This window comes from Cygnus olor, chromosome 24 (assembly GCF_009769625.2).
Source record: "Cygnus olor isolate bCygOlo1 chromosome 24, bCygOlo1.pri.v2, whole genome shotgun sequence".
NCBI lineage: Eukaryota > Metazoa > Chordata > Aves > Anseriformes > Anatidae > Cygnus > Cygnus olor.
The window spans coordinates 1,246,430-1,257,896 of NC_049192.1; the positions used below are offsets into that span (position 1 = coordinate 1,246,430).

Here is an 11,467-nt window from a genome sequence, read left to right on the forward strand (position 1 = left end):
CGTGATGCCAGGATATAACCCACGGAGAACACTGCTTGAGAGGTGAACTTTTTAGGACATTAACATGCACCCGGAAAGCAGGTCAGGAACCGGAATGATCTCAAATCCTGGCTGCCACCACACTTCAGTACCGTAACAAATAAAACCAAGCACCTCACATAGGTTTCAGCATCTCAACAAGACAGGCTGGATCAAACAAGAGAGCTCAGCAAGAGGAAGTTTCCTTTCCAACTTCCTAACATCCTTACTTATCTCAGCCATTAGGAGTCATGTTTGCATGATCAGTAGCTTTTGCAAAGTGCAAACACAAATACACAAGTAAAAAATTGACCCTGGGGTTTATGAGCACCCTTTTAACAGGATGTTTTCATTACAGTTCTGTTTAATAACCTATCATCTACTGAATACAAGAAACAGTTCAATTAACCTAAGAAAAAGATCAGCGAACTGAGCGTAACTACTGGACATTAGGATCATGCACAACTGCAGCTGAATTGTTACATGAACTTATGCTGCTACAGAATAAACAACAAGCCCTTTAATCTGAGTAAAAGCAAATCAATAACTACTACAGAGCTCAGCATAATGTGAATTCAGGCTGTACTCTAACCCCCACACCCACTAACTGCTCTTGGGAAAAAAAAAGTCAATGTAAAAAAAAAAAAATCCAAACACAACCCCAGGACTTGGCTGGGTTTTAAAAGTCAGGTCTCTCTCGAATCTGCTTCTGCAGAATGAAACACGCCCAGTTACTAGAAGTGCTTGATGTTTAACATTACCCTGGCACATCAGAAACGAAAAGCAATAAAATAGGAAGTCTCTCGCATTAATATCCTGAAAAGTTTTCATGTTCCACCAAGTACACTGTGTGCACACATGGTACAAGACGAAACACTACAACGTATTAGTACAAACAAATGCTTAGAGTTGTTTATGTCTCCAGATTGTGATTTAATATAAAATTAAAACTCTGACATTAGAGTAGGTCCACATGTTTCACTGCTGTCATTTAATTACAGTTCAATTTCTCTTAAGAAAAGACAGTGCCCTCAGACTGGATGAGCAAATGTGAAATGGATCACAAATAGTTTGTGTCTGTATTCTTGCAGCTTATGGTTTCAAATATAAACTATTTTGATAAATTGCATAAACATTAGTCTCTAAATAAAAGCATTAACGTGTCAGTGGCGTTACACTGTGCTAGTAATTTAGTCCCTGTTTGGCACGCAGTCCTCAAAATCTTCGGCAAAGCTACTTACCCTACAAACTGCCAGCCCAGAGCCAAGACATGTGACGACAGCCCCGGCTCCTCGCTTCGCTGAGGCCGCGGACGGCACCTCCGGGCTCTTCCAGCCCGCCTGGGCCCCCCAACACCTCCCAGATGTCTTTTGCACCGCGCACAGGCCCTGGCCCTGCCAACTGCGCCCTGCTGGATGCGCTGTCCTGCGAGAGCGGGGCCGTAGGCAACATCTGTTTGTAAGAAGCACAACTCACTTCCCTGTGACGCGATCTCAGTCTGACAGAACACAACTACTCCTCTCTGCCTGCTGCGTGATCGGGTGAAAATCCTGCGCATGAAAACAGATTATTTTTAGATCCGTCCACGGGAGCGCAGCGCTTCCTGCCGACTCCGCCTTGGCAAACGATGGGTGCGTTCGCAGCCCATCTCCGCTCCGAAGGGACGCTCTGCTGGGCCAGGACGGGCGATTCCCTATCTCCAGCCCTGCATTAAAAACTTCTGTCGGAACCCGGGGTCAGGCTTCAGGCAATCGTGTCAACAAACCGATGACTTTTTTTTTTCTGCCACGACGATGAACAGAACCTTAAATATTTTTATTTATAACGCTGATTTTTTCCATAGCAACACGACGCGAGCATGGCATTCCCACCGTAATGAAGTCACTATAGCAACACGATAACGATGTCAGAACAATCAGAAAGTATTTCATACTTTGGGCATGGTGACCTACACCGCTTCTGTGAAATAATGAAGTCGCAGATACCACAAAAGCATGGGTGTTACATTTAAAACTTCCCTCTGCATTGCCTCATTTCTGATAACTTCTCAGACAGGCACACGCCTCTGACTGGTAACGCATTACTTTCTGTTTCTCCCTGCCTGTGTCCACAACTGTCCAAAAGCCCCAGAACTCCCACATTAATGTCTGCCTGAACCCGAGGGCCGTGCTAGCACCAGTGAGAACTCCTGACAGATTGTTTCACGCAGAAAACGCACCAACAAAACCCAAACCAGGGGAATATTTCATAGTAGAGGCAGCGACTCAGTTAAGCAGCCAGTTCCCTCCACGCAATAATCTGCTGTCTCTTTCTATTCTGAACAATACTGCTACTCAAACAAAATTACAGAAGCGACAGAAACGATAAGAAGCACTGATAGGACGCTCTAAAGGCAGACAGGCACTTTCAAATGAAACAACTGCTTTAAGAAATGCCGTCGCCCTTGTCAAGTCACTGAAAGAACAACAAGCAGCAGTTTCCATGGCGTGCCCTTCCTGCTCGCTGCTCTGCCCGGGCCGCCAGCGAAGCAAAGTCCCGAGAGCCGCCCTCAGCTCCGCTCCGCAGGGCCAGGCCGAAGTCCTCCGGCCGGAGCACGGGGCGCCGCTCGGGGCACGGCACCCAGGGGAGCCCCGCACCCAGGGCCCGGCTCCTCCCGACCCGGCCGGGGGAGGCGCGGCGGCCGCTGCGGGGCTGGACGGGGCCGGAGGCCGCCGCCGGGCGGGAGCGGCCTGCGCCGGGGCCGGGCGGGGAGCGGCGGGGGGGGGAGGGAACCTCGGCCAGGGCGAGGAGCGGAGCCACCGGGCCCTGACCGAGCCCCCCCGGGCAGCACCCAGCCTCTCCCCGGCCCCTTCTCCCGCTCGGTTCCGGCCTCGACCCCGTTCGCCTCCGGTGTCGCCGGGGCCGGGAGCGCCCCTCGCTGCGTTCCGCGCCCCGTGGCACCCCCGGGGGCTGCGGGACGCGCACCCGGCCGCGGCAGGCACCGGAGGAATCCCGGTGATTTCCCGGGGCGCAGCTGCACCCCTCCGGGGCTGGGGCCGGGAGGCTCCGGAGGCAGCCTCAGCCCCGGCCCGGACGGCGCTACACCCCGCCAGGGCCGGCCCAAGATGGATGGCCGGGGGCCGGGCAGCCCTGCAGCGGGACGGGACGGGACGGGAGCCCCCCGCCGCCCCCGGGCACCCGCCCCAGCGGGGCAGGGGCCGTGCAGCCGCCGCCACCCCCCGGCCGCGGGCATGGCAGCGCCGCGGCCCCCCGGGAGCAGCGCTCGGCCCGCCCGCGCTGACACCGCCCCGGCCCCGGGGGCGAGGGCAGGGCGCCGCGGCCCCCCCCTGCGGCCCGAGCCCCGGGGCCGTCCCCCCGCCCGGCCCGCTCCGTCCTCACCGCGGCCGGGGCTCAGCGGGGGCGCCCGGAGCCGCCCGCAGCCGCCCGCGGGACCCTCCCCCGCCCGCGCCCCGCTTCCCGTCCCCTTCCCCCGCCGCCCTCCGCCCCGCTCACCGCCGCCTGCCGGGCCGCCCGCCGCCGCTCGGCTCGGGGCTCGGCTGCTGTGCGCGGCGGCGGCGGCGCCTCCGCTCCGCCCTCACCGGCCGCGGCCTGGGGAGGAGCCAGCGGGGCGGGACCCGGCCGGGGCCGGGGCCGGGGAGGCCCGAGAAAAGTTCCGGGAGGCGGCAGGCGTCCCTGCGGAGCCCCCGCGGGGACCGGGCAGGTGCCGGGGTCCGGACCGGGCACTCCGGTGCCGCTCCGGGTGGAGGGCGCCCGCCTGAGGCACCCGCCTCGGGCCCCGCACCGGGCCTTGGCCTCCCACCGCTGCCTTGGAAGGCCGAACGGTGCCGTGGCCCTGCTGCTGCCTTTGCACCCCCTGCTCCGGTAGCACCGGGACCCCCTGGGCCTGTGGGGACCCCCTGCAGCACCCCGCTCCTCGCCCAGCCCTGCACAGCGGGCGAGAGGGTGCGGGTGCTTGGGCAGGCAGAAGGGAAGGAACGATGGCTCTGGGTGACAACAGGCCTGGCAGGGACCAAGCAGATAATTAGGCCAAGAGCATTTCTTTATCAAGGCAGGCACGCTGACAGCAGTGCAGGGTGGGGTGCGCTGCCCGTGCGGGGCGTACCGGGGCTGGGAGCTCCCCCAGCGGAGCTGCCGTCATCCGGGCAGCTTTTCAACCTAAAAAATGTTTTCTGAAACAGCACTTTAGTAATGTAATTTTTTTTAATAATGCAGCCATAAAGGATTAAGAACTGTAATACTGAAATATATGTATAATAGAGTTGTAATTAAGGAGAATATGAAATACAGAAAGTGGAAGCAATACGTACTGCGATGTCATCTTTCTGTCACTGGGACTGTGAGTGGCAGCAGCTATGTCTAAAGGGTCAGAAGTTCACCACATTCACTGCATAGGGCCTTGTGTTCTGTAACCAGTTAGGTCATTTCCCTGGTCCTAGCACAAACTGTAATTCAGCTGTACAGTATAGTGTATGTACACTTAAGAAAAGCTAATGTCAACAATTAATTTCAATAAATTGGAAATAAAAACATTATTGCTAGTTGAAATGTGTAAGTGCCCCATGAAGAGCTGTAACTGCATGGTTTGGCTGTATAGCTCTGAGTGCCACAATGCAGAGCTGGTGCATGCCTGCAAGCACAGCGTCGCCTCCTTACATAAGCAGGGACACAGCAAGGACTGCAGCTGTCCCTGGGGACACTCAAGGTGAGGCATAGACAAAGGACGAGAGCCATGGCAGCAGCATGGGCACAGCAGCAGGCAACACCAGTGCCCTCCCAGAGCCCTCTGCTGCGTTCACTCACACAACTTCAGGGCACAAGCAAATCTGTTAAAATCTGAGCATGGAACAGTATTCTTGTAGTTACATTTCCTTTCAGCCTGAGCTCCAGCCAAAAAGCAAAATTTTATTCCCCAGGCTTTACAGATGAGGAAACTAAGATGGGGATTAAATGACTTATCCAAAATTCCTAGCAAGTCAGTGGCCTGGAGCTGAATGCAGCTCAGAGTCCCCACTCCTGTCCTCCACTCTAATCAAAGCAAAACAGTGCTTTAGCTCTGCTCGCAGTCTGTGCATGCAGTAGAAGTATAGCGCGGAGAATTTTGCTTCCAGGTATTACTCATGTCTGCTGATACTGATCTATAAATCCCTGTTCTTTATAGCTCAGGTCCTAGAGAGGTATCTCCTTCTCTAGGGACCACCGTGCTGGAAGCAAGCAGGTGAATCACTGTCTCAATTTGTATAGCTGGAGGCAGGGCAGTCTGAGCAGGATTTCCACATTCTCTTTCTCTGCAGGACTCAGACTTGCCAACCTGAGCAGCAGCGCTCCCAGTCCCTCCTCTTGCAGTGGGGCTGCTGGTGTGGGTGGATCATCCCCACCTTTAAGGATGCTTGACACTGCTGGCTGTACAACTTGCTGTTTCCTCTGAACTCAAGTATTTCATCGTGGAATCTGTAAACTTAGTAAGTTACTAGCTGTATGTTGTTAAAAATACAAGGCTGTATCTGGAAAACAGGCAGGAACAAAATATCAGTAGTAACTGCTTTTTTAAAAGCTGCGAAGTCAGTAAAAAGAAAAATCATTCTTGGGGATAGAAGCTGTAGGAGGAGACACTGCTCACAGCCTTTAAGAGGCTTGGTATACTTGGAGGCGTTATGAGCGAGGCTTTACCAGAGGAACATATTTTACTTAGATTTCCTTTAAAGCTAAATTTTTAATAAACTTTATCCCAAATATCAATACATCTGCAGCTTTTCCCACTCAGCACTACTGCCTGAGGAATTTTATTATATCCAATGAATCGTGTGCTTTTATCTATTTCATCGGTTGTGGGTCATCTTAAGTTTCAAAACAATAAGGGTCCAGGCACACTCAGGGCCTGATTCAGCAAAATGAAGGGCTTATTTAATGTTTGTTCTGGGAAGGTTGACTTTTTTTCCTCTCAAGTTTTCTGCAGGTTTAAATGGAAGCTGATAATATTTATTGCTGAGTCAGACTTTGCAAGTACATGAAATTAAATCTGGATATGAAACTGGTTATGAGAGGATTAGAAAAGGAGAAGGAAACAGCAGTCCAAGCTCAGGTGCAGCCAGAGGGACTTCTGACTTCAACAGCGAATAAATCCAGGTGCTCATTTCTCCCAGCCCCACAGCCTGCCCTTTCTGTGAGCAGAACAGGTATGGTCCCACAGGCAGACTTCCATCACCAGGCCAGGTTCACCTCTGTGCTCCTGCACCTTATCTCTTGTGTAACAGGTGCTTGCTCATCAGCAATTTCAGGCTGTCAACACATGGTGTTAAATCCCACATCTGCACTTTCCACACCTTGTTCCTCCCTCAGAGCATTTCCAGTTTATAGCAAACCCTATTATTTCAGGGACCTCTCTGAAGTCATCACCTGCACCTGCTAGGAAGGGGTGTGATCTGCTCACATCCCAAAGCTGCAGATTCCTACTCCACACCACCTCAGCAACACCACAAGGTCACAGCGGAAAGAGAATTAAGCCTACATCCTGCCACATGCAGGATACAACCTGTTGTGTCCTGGACACAGCCCAAGGTGTTCAGTGGTCCTTAACACTGTAGTTTTATTTAAAAACTTGACCCTTCTATTTAAATAAAATGTGAATTGCCACAAATTTTTTTTTTTTTAATTCCCCAATCTAAATCCATTGATATTAAGTTGCACCAGCATTACACTCCCCCTTTCCCATGTGGCAGCAGTGAAAGCCTGGATGGACAGCAGGGCAATTGCCGGCACCTGCAGCAGGACTGCGATTCCTTGGTCATGCAGCTGAGCTGCAGGGGTTGTACTGACAGTTATCCAGGCAGATGAAAATGAATCATGATCCTTCAGGACATTTTTTTTTCTAAAATAATTGTCCAATTGGATAAATTATCACAAGTTGAGCTGATGTAAATATCTAGCTAATGCCCATTTGCTGATTTAATGAAATCCAGAAATGACTTGCAATTGCATAATGAGCCTGGATTCCTAGCTGATAGAATCACAGGACTAGAGAGAAGTCAGCTCAGTAAAACACATCAGCAGTGCATTTAAATGAAAGTGCATCTGTCACTGCACAGAATGCTAGTACATTATCATCACTCCTGTTGTTAAAAGATCCTGATTTTTTGATGGTTGTGTTCTGACCACTTGAATTTACTAACTGCACAAAGAGGAACTGGTCCCCTCTAAACTTATTTAAAAAAATAGTCATGAAAGAATCAGAAAAAAAATACTCATTACAAAGAGCTCAGCGTGAGCTTTTGAAGTGCAAACATAATATTTTCTTTACAGTTGAGACTGCAGCATATCATTAGTCCTAATGAGTCAATTATGCTCTGAGCAGTGCATGCCAGCAGCCACCAACACTGCACTGCCAGCAGCTCCCTTGGCTGGTGGTGTGGCCGCAGGGGTCCCCGAGCCACGCTCCCTCCCGCACCATCACGCAGTGCTCACCAGGTGCCGCAGCCTTGTTTGGGACATGGAGGATGGTGGAGCACCATCACGCCTGGCAAGGCCCCGGACAAGAGTCCCCTGCCCAGGGCAGCACTGGCCCTGCACAAAACACTGCTCCCTGTGCTGCAGCAGGCTCCCTGTGCCCAGGTTGGTCCCACTGTGGTCCTCCATGAGAGGTCTGGGGTCTTCCGAGGGGAAAGCCTGGCTCTTCCACGGGCTACATCCCAGGACAACTGGTGCTGCTGCCCTTCTCCTCTGCCAGCTCAACCAGAATCAGTGTTGTTGCCTGAAAACAGAGGTTGAACCCGAACAGGGACCGCAGCAAGGATGAGGCTCCCTGCATCAATAGGACCAGGGTGCCCAGGGCTTCCTCCTCCATGGCTCTTGCTGATCTCTCTGAACAGGAGATAGGACGATGACTTCTCATGCAGCTTCCTGAACATCATCCTGACTTGCAAGCACACCAGAAGAGCCTGGTGTCAGCCTGGTGTTTGCTCTTTGCAATTCTGCAGAGTAGGGAGAAAGGCAGAGACCAGTGCAGGTTTCTGGTTTGGGGTTTTTATAAATAAATACCATAGGAGGCTGTGAAACTCGCTGGGGAAGGAAGCACAAATCACACTTCCTGCTGCTCAGGTACAGCAGGGAGCTGCTTATTATCATGCACAGCATTTCCCAGTTTTTAGTCTAATGGCAACATAATGGGCTGATTTTACTATTTGCTTTCTACAAGCAAGAATTTACTTGTCCAAAACAGTAGCAGCCTAGAATTTACTAGGCAAGAAGGCTGCTAGTAAGAAGTGGCCCTGAGAGCACTAAAACAGTAGCTGAATGTAAGACCTTGGCCTGTGTACCCCTTCCTTGCTTTCTAATTGCAGATACTTCCTAATCTCAGGCTGCATGTGTGGGGGTGACAATGGGTGACAGCCAGGTCCCCTCTTTATCCAGGCCACTCTCACTGTTCCCTGCAGAGAAGGGATGGAAACACTAGAGTTTCTTGCTGGGATGGCACCAAGCTGGGCAGAAGTGTGCCCATGGTCCTCTGCATCTCAAGTGCAGCGCAGAGGATGGCCAGTGCACGCACACTGCTTTCAGCTGGACACTCAACTCTTTGGAGAGGAAAAGCTGGAAGAGGTATTGCCTGCAACTGCTTTATCAGGGAACTCTTCTTCAGTTATTAAAGTTTATTCCGACCCCCAGCCCAGCTGTAAACATGGGTATCAGCAAAGGGGAAACACCCAAGCAGCCTCGCCAAGCAGAAAGCCAGCCCTGCCTCTTCCTTGTGCTGGCCACTGAAAGGGAAAACAACAAAAACATTTCACTCCCCCATGAAAGGGAAGGATGCTTACCCCAGGCAGGGTGCACAGCACACTCCGGGATGCAGTCACACAAAGGTGAAAGTGTAACACATGCATTTGTAGGATACACGGCAAACCCTCTGACAAGTGCGTGGCAGTTTGGGCCGGCGTCCATGCAGAAATCCACATTTTGTGTTCCTTGTAGCACAGCACAACCAGCGGCCTGACCTCACCTATCCCACACACAACTCGAGAGTGGCCTGATCCGACCTGCAGGATTTGCATTGCACAGAGCCAAGTGAGGAGACTGAACCTCGCAGTACCCTCACAGGGGAGGAAACACCTCGAGCACAAAGGCTGAGACAGCAGAGTTCAAAATGAGCAAGCATCGCTCCTGCAGCTGAAACTGTGCTCGCTGCTCAAATACAGCTGCAACCGCATGTTTTCTGCTGTTACCCCCCTATAACCCCTACTTCTTCCTGTACAGTAGTTGAGCTCCGAGCACCCACTCACCCCACACAACGAGGTGGTGCCTCTACATGCCTCCCAGGTACCAGGGCTCATCCTGCACAACAGCTGCTGCCTGCTCCTGGAGCAGAGGCAGTTGCCATTTTTCTATCACCAGTTTGTAAAAATGAAAAATGAATCAGGCAGCCCAGAGAGCAGGATGGCAGCATAGGAAAAAGAAAAAAAAAGGAAAACAAAAAGAAAAGTTAAGTTTTAAGTACTAGACAAAGTCAGGGACTCTCCTATGACTTTGCAGGTGCATTGGCAACCCCACACAGTGAGACAAACAGTGCATTGGGATTAAATATTACATATTCTGAAATGGTAGAAAGCTTAATTCAACAAGTACTTTCTGCCATGTTTCCTTTCATGGGTTTTAAGTACTTTCTTTGCTTCAACAGCATTGCTTAATGACTGCAGTATAGCCTGGGGGTAACTTTAGGCAAGCCACTAGAAGCAGCAACCCAACCACATGCCTGCAAGCTGCAGGAACCCCCTTGAGATGTACGAGATTATTTCTTCCTTACCAATCCTTGATTCCTCCCAGCTGAGAGCTGGTCCCTTCCAGGGTCAGTGCCGGAGGATGCCAACACTCAGGGATCAGAAGTGCAGGAACCCCAACACCTTCAGACAGCCCTTGGGCTGCCCTCACCCCCATCCAGCTGTCCCAGAGCCCCCAGGCCAGCAGCACCCCCAGCAGCCAGAGCAGACCCAAGGCTCAGGACAGGGTTTATAAAGGCATCAGTGAGCTAATAACGAGCTCACCTGTGCCTGGTAAGAGTGGTGTGTTTCCAATTAGTGCTGCTGTGCTGTCCTAGGACATCTCACGGCCTCAGAGCCTCTCTGGCATGCCCCAGCAATGTCCCAGTGCTCCTGCCATCGGTGTCAGCAGGAGCTTGTTGTGGGATGGCTGCTGCAGGAGAGGCCGCTTCTCAGCTCCTTCTGTTGTAATTACAATTACAGTTACACTTAGTCTTACGATAGCATTCTCCATTTTCTGATTGTTTCCTGAACGTAGGCTAATAATGCCAGCTTTATACTCCTTGTTCAGGAAAGAGTAGGTGTTTTCCTACAGAAAGGCCATTACTTTACATTAACAGTACAGCAAACATTGAATAAGAGGCAGCACAGAGCACCTGTGCCTCCTCACAGACTGTGCTGGAAAGGAAATGTTTCACCCCACAGGGAAGACCCCTTGGTCGTTTTGGACAGGAGCAGCACATCGCAGCCACCATCAAACCGGCAGCAAAAACACGACTCCTCACTGAAATCAGCTGTTGCCTCCTCACCAGATTAGTGAGTAATTTCCCCCGCAGTTATGACTCAGTTGACTGGAAATTTTGCCTGAGCAAGGACTGGACATCTGGCGCGAGGTTCTCCATCCCCGGGGGTTTCCCCTCCCATGGAGCCCCTGCGGGGCAGCTCTGGTGGCTGGTGAGAGCTGGGCACTGTGCCGAGGGGTCGCCCCCATGCCCGGGCACCGCTGCGCTGCGGGCTGAGCTGCCCGTCCTAGCTAAAGAGCATGGAAGGAGGCAAACTCTCCAAAAGTTCAGCTGCCGCGTTTGTCGGTAGCAAGCAGCACACGCGTCTGCATCGCCAGCAGAGGAGAAGCCCAGTTACATCCCAGAAACATTTGGGGGTGCTTTGGCTTTCAGCACTTTCCTCTGCTTGCCCTTTGAAAGGAAAGTGTTTGCATAAATAACAGCAGATGCATTTTAAAATAGCTCATCTCCCAGCCAGTGTTTAGCAATAGAAATGAGCAAAGATAAAACAGTTGCATATGATGTGAGAAACACAGCAGATGGGGAGCGCGGAGAAGCAGGCCAGCCTGCGCCTCGTGTCGGTGCGAGCCGCCGGTGCCGCTCAGTGCCACCGGTGCCGCTTGGTGCCACCACCGCCTGCAGCGTGCAGGGCTGCTCCAGCTTCCTCAGACAGGAAGGGGCCAGCAGCGCTTCGGGTGCTTGCCTGCTTGGTTCAGCATCAACGAGCAACTTTGGCTCCTCTGCCCGCATCCACTTGCAAAAGCTTCAAGAGCTTTCCCTTCAACTCACAAGCCTTCAAAGCAAATGCAGCCACCTGGGTCTCCTGCACTGTGCTTTGTTTCCCTCTTTGTACCCATCACCGAAGCCTCTTGCTTTCCAAAGGTGTGCCCACTCGATTATGACAAACTCTTGCATGTGGATGTAGCG

General features: G+C 52.2%; 1 protein-coding gene and 1 long non-coding RNA gene across 10 annotated transcripts in view; both read right to left on the reverse strand.

Moving 5' to 3' along the window:
• RAP1A (RAP1A, member of RAS oncogene family) overlaps positions 1–3,632 on the reverse strand; it is a 38,310-nt gene extending 34,678 nt beyond the window's left edge. For 2 of the 9 annotated variants that reach the window (XM_040535465.1, XM_040535471.1), the window contains exon 1: positions 3,511–3,632. The gene's annotated coding sequence lies outside the window, so the exon portion shown is untranslated. Of the gene's footprint in view, positions 1–1,259; positions 2,656–3,510 lie in introns of those variants that run through there. The other 7 variants (XM_040535472.1, XM_040535477.1, XM_040535479.1 and 4 more) reach the window with 6 other exon arrangements.
• A 275-nt stretch (positions 3,633–3,907) lies between these two features.
• LOC121059118 lies at positions 3,908–10,236 on the reverse strand. Its single transcript, XR_005814439.1, has 3 exons — positions 9,806–10,236; positions 8,823–9,041; positions 3,908–7,982 (listed from the first exon to the last, which is right to left on the reverse strand). It is a non-coding gene; the product is annotated as an uncharacterized LOC121059118 (long non-coding RNA).
• Positions 10,237–11,467: the final 1,231 nt, after the last annotated feature.